Here is a 9,173-nt window from a genome sequence, read left to right as displayed (position 1 = left end):
TTCTCCCTCTCTGAGTACTTTTCTCTCCACAAATCCACTTATATTTATCATTGGCAGTGTATCAGCCACATGAGCGTGACTTTCTTGGATTTTGAATAGTTTTTACGGGTATTTATGTCGAATAAGGGCATGCTGTATTTTTGCTTGCGACGACTCGTGAAGCACTGTACATTACTGTACAGTTTGTGTACGTGTGCGACGCACATCACAGGATACATGGTAAGCGTAGCGCTATTATATTCCTGGCTACTATATCTTTGAATGCTCAGTTAATACTTACCAGCAGAGTCATCGCGCCGCGCCGGCCGGCGGGACGGTTGCTGTGTGCGCTGGATGGGACATGCCTTTTTAGGTCGATTGAATCGTGAATAATTCGGAATGGATTGACGATTGATCAAACCAGGACTTTGAGGTAGGAAATTAAATAAAAGCTTTTCTCTTAAGATTGTCAGTTAATAACAATGGAAACCATTCTAAAATTTAGAAATAGATCTCAGGCAATCCATCAACCCTGTCTCGATATTGAAGTAGATTTTACCTACCGTACCACACTAACCTAACTTTTAATAGATCTCCACGTTAGTCCTAACGTTACAATAATGTACACGTACTTTAGCGTTTAACGCTATTCGAATAGGTTCTAACGTTAGTAGGTCGACCCTACTCCTAGTCCTAACGACCTAACGTTAGTCCTACGATCTAGGTTCTCGATCTAGTTTACTAGTATCTATGCCAAATCGACCTCATCTGCAGGCTCTATCCTCTAGTCCTAGTACGTTGAGTTCTTGGTCTAGTCTTCAGGTTATTTTCATCGTAAAGTTTTAATAGACTAACGTATATGTAGGCCTAATACTAGGTAGTAGTAGTAGCTCTAACATTTAGATCTCGAGTCTCTTCTAAGTGTACAAGTACCGTGGTACGTAGTAGGCGTATCTCGTGTACGTGTGTACACGCGTAAATCGTGTGGCCGGCAAGCTAGCTGCTGTACGTATCCAGCCAGCCACTCGTTTTGTGCCATTGGCATTGATTTGTGTGCTGGTACCCTTACCATTCATCGTTAGACTCGATTTAAACTCGAAATAAACCTCCTCCTGGGTAGGTTTAATTTAAACCCAATTTAGACCACAGCTGGACTTAGTAGAATACAAATTAAACCTGGGTTTAAACCTGGGTCTAAACTGGTGGTTTAAACCCAGGTTTAAACCCCCAAAAACCACTTTAGACCCAAGCGTGGGTTTAAACTCGGGTCTAAGTTTTTAGCAGAATACGGGCCATTAATGAGTCTATATCGGGATAATGTTTGTGTTAGTGTTATCAAATCATTGACTGTTCGTAACGTGGTCTACCTATCCATGCAATAGTCGGAAGTTTGACTGGCTAAATTCCACACACATTCCTGGCGTATTTGAATGTGCATGATTATTCGAATGCCAAGTGTTTTCCTTTCCGTTATGTACAAGAAGAAGACAGAAAGAAGAAAGTGATTGCGCCAGTGTGTTTTATACTGCCCTCTTACGGGCAGTGTTTGAGAAGTATGTTAAATTGTTGTTGTACAACCTTCGCCCCTTTCGGCCGGCAGTTTGTGTTGCGTGAGCGTAATAAAGTTTGCTTAAACCTTAACTATTGTGACTGGTTATCCATCCCCGAACGATGTTCTTTTAATGGCGCTTACACATCATCTGGATCTGGATTCCTTGAAGTTGTTGACTTGGCCAGCTGGGGTTGCTTGATTGGCATAAGCCGTGGCAACACAATTCCACCGTGCATGTCGTAACACGAATTTGCACATTCTAAATAAAAATTCCTGCAAAACTGTTCATGCAACTCCAGCAAGTGGAAAGCAAATTTTTCATCGGCACGCTGTCGCTGAAGCCTCCCCCTCTGGTCTCTTGTCCTCCAGCTAAGAACACGTCTCTCTGCGTTCTCCACTCGTCGATAGCGTCAAACAAGTAGATACGTTGCCTCGAGTTGGACGGCTGTTTGATCTCCATTGTGAGGTTTCATCAAGCCGAAACAGTACAGCACTTTTTATTGCAAACAGTACACGCATACCACACACAATATTGATATTGACATACCGGTACCGACGACTTTCTATCAACTTTGTTATGTTACGATCCGGCCCAACGTACTGTAAGCTGTGCGTATAACACATGCAGCTGACGCAGCAGACAACATTGCACGATGAGATCATAACAACCTGCCATATGGCCATATGCATTGCAACTTGCTATACATGAAGCTTAGAGTTTTAATATTTCTTCATCAAAGCATATTTATAAATACCAAATATTAAAAAAACGTAGTATATGAATAGTTTATGATATTGTTATATAATATTTTCAGACATTTTGAAATATCATTGCTTAGATTGCTGAAATTGGCACCATACAGTAGTGCATATAAACAGAGACTGGAGCCAGATATGTACGTACGTACACACCCGACAGCTCTCACTACTTGTTGTGTCGCGGACCGGGAGAGATTTTCATGCGCATGGCTGTTGTGCGGTTTTGTGCATGCACCCATTCGGCCCCATTCGGTAGGTATTCGGGCGTCCATGTTGAAATTACAGTGGACAGCTCGCACGGCGCTCGTGCCCCATCTGCTTTTTTGCTGGTGCGCTGCGTAGCGTCGTGTTTGGCATTCGGTACGTACGGGGGTACAATAACGGGAGGAGCAGCTTCTTGTGCTTTTCTACTGAGCTGCGAATCGCCTGCGACGACCGGCTGCCTTTAATAATTATAACTTGCCTGATTTGAATCATTTATTGTTTGCCATCTCCTTCTCTGTTGTCATGTTTGAACATGTTTATTTTATATCTATCTTTGCATTTTTTGAAGCGCCATATTAAGCACCGAAAGGTGGATCTGTGTGCTATACAAGTAGCCGCTATTATTATTATTATTATCATTATTATTATCATTATTATCATTGTTACAATACTTTATTATTATTATTATTATCAGTTTTATTATTATTATTATTATTTAACCTGTTATTTTACATTATCCTCTTTTAATGCATGGCGGATCAATTTGCCTAACCTCTGGTTTCAGCGTTCATGCTACCATATAATCACTAGTACTCATACTTTGAATTCGTTATGAACTTGATGGTAGATATATGCTCGTACACTTATGTATTTAAATGCTGGGTTTTTTTTCACTCAGTTCTTATTCTCTTCTCTTTTCTTTTACTCTTTTCTTTTACTTCTTTTGTTTTTGTACCTTGCTACTTTAGCTTTCATATATTTTTTTTTCTTCATTAGTAATTTGTGTCCTATCTCCATTACAAAACGTGTTCACATTGGTATTTTTTCCTGGAACCCGTGGTTACAAGCTTTGCTTTTCCTTTATATTACGCAGTCATGTTTATGAGAATGATATTTCTTTTTATGTACATTATTATGTTCACACACTTTCTAGACATGATCCACTTTATATCACATGTTGTATCTTACTAGTTTGCATTTTTTCTTTTTTTTCTTTTTTTTTGCTAAGTATATGTATTACATAAAGATAAACGTGCTGGAACTGTTCCCTGTGTCTAGAGTGTAAGACCAGTGCAGTTTCAGTAATTCAGTTTAATTCAATTCAATCATTTTCACTGCGCCCTGCACTTACCCCAAGATATCGTCATATATGTTCAATCATTGTTATTTTGTTATCAGTGAACAGCCGCATTTTTATATAATTAAACATTGTAATAAAACTTATGAAAATAGGACCGACAAGAGGATAGTTCCCCTTTTTGATAGCAGGTAGCTTATTTAGACCCTTCATTTTGTGTAGGCCTATACCTTTTGTCTTATTTCGTTATGACAACAGAAAAGGAGAATTGGTGAGTAATAGCAAAGAACTAACGAATTCATTGCGTCCCTATACAGACCAGGCGCTAGCCGACTTACCCCTCCCGCTGGCGTCCCAAGTCCGGGGCAGGTGTGTCTGGTCGAGAATATATATATATAGATATGTACATGCATATATACATATATATATATATATATATATATATATATATATACATAACGAGAGTAAGGAGGCGGTATCATCATTTTTTGTATATGATATCGATGTTTTGTATTTTGTCTGATTTGTCTTCAGTCTTGAGAAAGGGCAGAAAGCCCGAAAGCTTGAAGTAAAATCACTTGTGAGGATGAAAAAGCAACGTCTACCGCCTCCTTACTCTCGTTATACACACTCCTAAAAGATGCGACGGCCCAGGGGTTTAGTAGCTGAAGATATACGACTCACACTTATATACATATACATATACATATACATGTATATATATATGGGTGAAAACGTTGAACGATGTACAATTGGTCATTTTCAGGCTTTTCGATATTCAAACCCTTGTAAAATTGTCACCTGGGGGTGTTTTTCATGGTTTTAAATATCATTTGGTAGGGGAGAGTTGTACCTTTCAGAAAGTATATACTTTGTAGTGTTCTTACTGCATTTTCTTAAAAAATAATGCCTTCAAGCTGAAAAAATTGACAAAAATGCATGTTTTGCGAAAAAATCCCAGAATCACACGTCTTAATTTTTGTTCTAATGCAATTCTACAGCTTTGTTTTTCCTTGTGAGGAAGCCCACACACTTCAACTATTTAATCAAGTACTTCTGCCATGAACGTGTGTATTATTTATCTTATCAGGAAATGTTGAATTCACATATGTCTGAAAAAGAACGTCTCTGAATGAATTATCTTTTCCTTGACGCCAAAAATTCAGGGTGACTATGAAAACATGTAAGGCCATATTTATTTAGTGTCTCATCCATACTACCATTCCATCAAAATTTGTGAGTGAGCTGTGTGAAATAATCGTGTGGTGGCTCATTAAAGAAAATTATACTGAATAACCATCAGAGATGTTCAGTTGTTTAATGGTGTCATTGATGAAAGTGGATTATGCTTGAGATAAAAAGTGGTTATCAGTATGTCAGTGCGAGCCAGGCGACTATAATGATTGGCAACTTTAGTAGCATACTGTCCACAAAAATGAGTTCTGGTTGAAAACCCGAATTGGCGAATGTCTCTGATCAAAATGAATGTCCCTGATTGAAAGTCTCTGAAGGGATATTCCCTCTTCTGACACTTTCGCACTGCATGATACTTTATTTGCGTGCTTATTTTACGCACTGACGAGCCATCCTGGAATTGAGTCAGCACAGTTCAACGACAGATATGCCCACAAATCTTGAAAATGTGAGTAATAACAAAAACTTTCCTGGTGTTTATGCCAATTTATTAGAATTATTATTCCGTAGATTTGCCAATCAGTATCATTTGTGAAATTATGTATTTTAATCTTTGGATTAGAGGTAAATTAAAAAAGGATAGACAGTAAATATGTAAGAATCTGCACGAAGATCAAAGACCGAACGTCTCTGAGCAAAATGAAAAACGTCTCTGAAAATTACTGTTTCATGAAATAAAGACATCCACTATACAAATTATGAGAACATTAAAGTAAATTTATGTCTGGCTGGGCTCAGTTAGTATAATAGGAACAAGTAGAACCAAGTTAACACGGGCGTGTTATAATTAAGAAAAATGAAGCTTCCTGAAAGATGTTGAAAATATGTAAAAGAGTTTCAAATTTAAGATTTTCTGTTGATTAAGCAAGTGTAAACACATTGCCAGGACAGAAACTATGTTTTATGACTAGTAATAGGTCAATAGTCTATGATTATTATGTAGTAGTCACTTTAGTTTACGTATTTTTTTGTGAGAGAGGCAGAAATGTAAGAAAAACAGGTTTAGGTCAGAGACGTTCTCTGAACAAATAGGATCTGCTCTCAAACCAATATCAATGACCCATCATGGCGAATTGGTGCCTATGTTTGTAGCACATAGGTTCCTCAATCCAAATATAATGCCAATATCTTGTAAAAATCAAACCCATTAAGTACTGATAAGAAAAGATGTTTACATCAGAGACGTTACACTGAACGTTTTACATATTTTCAACTACTACAATAAGGAGTAGATTTTTCATTATTCTACAGTATATGGTCCTCGTGTACATACATCGTTCTAGGTAATTTACGCAATCTAAAAACAATGTTGATTTTATAATTTTGATCAGAGACGTTCATTTGTGCGCACATTGTTCTTCCAGAGCATGATAAATATATTTTAATATCATTTTAACTCTATCTTTTTTTTTCTTACAGCAAGATGGGAAGACCAGATGGATTTTAAATGCTCCGAATATTAGAATTTCGTCCTCAGGATCTTTAGGCTCAGTCATGTTCATGTAGCCTACAAGTTCCAGACAACGGCCGTGGTACTGGCAAGATCGGACGGACATCTTGGAGGTGCCATCTGTTTACAAAATAATGACTATCCCAACCCCTGTTTCAGGTAGCAAGCGACGCAGTCGGTACCATGCACTGATTGAGGACATGGAATACCAAGTGTAGGGGAAATGCAATTCAATGTTACAATGCGGACTCTGTTTTTAATGCACATCACTACGTTTGCTTTTGAGCATGTAAAATCTGAGGCTTACGCGCTAAGAAATAAATGTTCAAATTTGCACCTAATTTGTAACAATAGCAGCACACCTGCTGTGCATACTTGCACCATCATTGTGCTTAATTGCACCCTTAATTAATTGCCTTTTTGAAGTTTTGCTAATTTCTGCAAACAAGTTCTCGTACAGTTGTTAAGAATATGCAAATGAGTGAGCTAACCATGTCATAACCTCACAATTTTCCATTGATCGTGTACAAAATATAACGAAACTTCAATTTTTCTGTCTTTGAAATCTGAAACATGATGCTATTCCTGGTTGATTACCTTCAGAATAGTGATCAGTTAGATATACCCGGATTTAAGCCTCGGGCATAATTATGTTTGAATAAAAAACTGAAAATTTCAAAATGTTTATGTACAAACATTATTGCAAGTTGTGAGGGAATGACAAGCTTAATTTACCATTTGCATATTCATTATGACCGTTCAAAAGCTGTTTCCTGAAAAATTAGCGAAACTTCAAAACGTCATAACTTCCTTGTTTTTCTTGAGCCCGTAAGATTGTATTCTTTCTTATCACCGGCTAGCTCATATTTGGGCTGAATTTCCCCTGTAATGACTCTTTTTCTCTTAGAAGTAAGGTGAGATATTCTAGTGGTATTATTTTTGAGGTTTGTAAGCAAAATACATGAGAAAAGGAAAAATAACATCTGTGATGAAACAAGAGAGCGTCTATTAAGAATGTCCCTTTACTTAGTTTCCTCTACAACACTACTTATGTATCGCCTTCGAGTAGAAAGAAGGATTGGTAATCCCCTATGACTGATGTGACAGTTAAAATGTGATATTGTTATGTTCATTTTTGGTCAAACGATTGCTGTACCACACCGTTGATATTCTTTTGAGTTTGGTGTTTACAATTTATATCTGCCATATAGTATACAAAAAAAGTACAGCGGAATTTGATGCTTCTAGGATGAGTATAGGCTAACTACAGCTTTCTGAGACGTCATCATAACAGTGGCCCAGGTACGGTCCCTAATAAAAATCCGAACTGGCCTGACATACACATATAATCATATTTGAGGTATAGTGGTCAAATTAGAATATTAGTAAATTCGTGTTTACCTTTGTTATAGATTTGGACTACATTTGAAAGAAAACATATACAATATTGATAGCATGTGGGCACACCTTCGTATACACCGAAAGGTGAAATACAAAGTAGTGGTCATCATAAACAAAAACAATTCTTGACATATGTGCCTAGGTAAAATGATTTCTCAATGAATGTGGAATGTTGAGTTACGAGCATCTTTTAAAATAGGGAGTTTGGTCTAGTGAAAACTTACAGCCGAAACGTCCCTGATGGAATCGCAAATGTCTCTGATATAAACAAATAATTTACGTAAGGTAGTCGAAATTGCAAGTATTTCATGTAATTTTTATATGTCTCTCATTCAAAAGTGTTGTAAGATATGAATAATATAACAAGGACAGGTTTGTTGTTGATTTTTTGGTGTAGAAATCGAAATTCCTCTTACAATTTGGAGGTTTGTAGTTACAATCGGTACGGGGATGAAAAATAATTCAAGTTGAAATTACCATTCTGAATTGTTGACAAAAGATAAACATGTGTTTAATAAAATAATAATGTTATTTGTTCACAAACCTCGTAATTATGGATCAAAGGACATCATTTGTATTGTCTATGTCTGAGGAACGTCTATGAGTGAAACCTGAACGTCTCTGATCAAAACATGGCTTACTTTCAGCATCTGTAAAGGGCTTTTATGGGGATTTGACCGAAGGAAATGCACTGAATTCATTATTAGTATCTACTGAACATTAACATTTAAACATATGAGACCCCTGCTATCTGTTTTGTTCAAATGAGATGAAAGTGAAGATAAGAGTATAAAAATATCTGCTTAAACGACAAAAACTCCACTTTTATTTTAATTTCCGTGTGTATTAGCTTTTGTAAACTTCACAGGAGGTAAACAGTATTTTAGGAACAAATTAACACAGTCTTCAAAAGCATGAACAAGATGAAAATATATTCATTTGAATATTTTTCTACCCTTCATTTGAATTTTCACTAAAACAATGTTTTTTTTAGTCAGAGACGTTCGCCAATATGTCACAGTTCTATCTAACCATGAATAAAAACAACACCCTTGGAGATATCCCAGTATAATCGGGTTTGCAAGAAAGCTGATGTCAATGACATTTGACTGAGATATATTTATATCAGTGAGTCACGTTTTTCAATTTTGACCCCTGATTTGCCCAATTGTACATCGTTCAACGTTTTCACCCATATATATATATAATGTACCTTCAATTCATGGTTTATTCAATCATCTTCGCAGCTGAGTAGCTGATGCGATATTGTGTACACAGTAAAATGACATCAAAATAACATAATTCAGTCAACTAAAACACAACATTATCATAGAACACAATTCTACTATTCAATGCTTCACTATTTTTTTTTGAATATAACTTCATTTACTATAATAATTCATATACACATGTTATTTTATGATAAGCCCACAAGCTTTGCCAATCTAGGAGGTCTTACATTGTACATATCTAAACATTCAAGATTCAAGATTCAAATTTATTTCACTTCCATCTTGAATAAACAAAGAAATTGTATACAATGTATATGCACAGGA

At 36.5% G+C, this 9,173-nt stretch overlaps 1 protein-coding gene across 1 annotated transcript in view; it reads left to right on the top strand.

Annotated features, from left to right (window-relative positions):
• Positions 1–375: 375 nt before the first annotated feature.
• The window catches only part of LOC140230008 (uncharacterized), an 88,402-nt gene continuing 79,604 nt past the window's right edge, over positions 376–9,173 (top strand). Inside the window, exon 1 of the mRNA XM_072310213.1 lies at positions 376–412. The gene's annotated coding sequence lies outside the window, so the exon portion shown is untranslated. The remainder of the gene's footprint in view (positions 413–9,173) is intronic.

The sequence above is a fragment of the Diadema setosum genome, chromosome 6 (assembly GCF_964275005.1).
Source record: "Diadema setosum chromosome 6, eeDiaSeto1, whole genome shotgun sequence".
Classification (NCBI taxonomy): domain Eukaryota; kingdom Metazoa; phylum Echinodermata; class Echinoidea; order Diadematoida; family Diadematidae; genus Diadema; species Diadema setosum.
The sequence above is the reverse complement of the archived record's forward strand: the minus strand, read 5'-3'. Positions and strand labels throughout refer to the sequence as shown.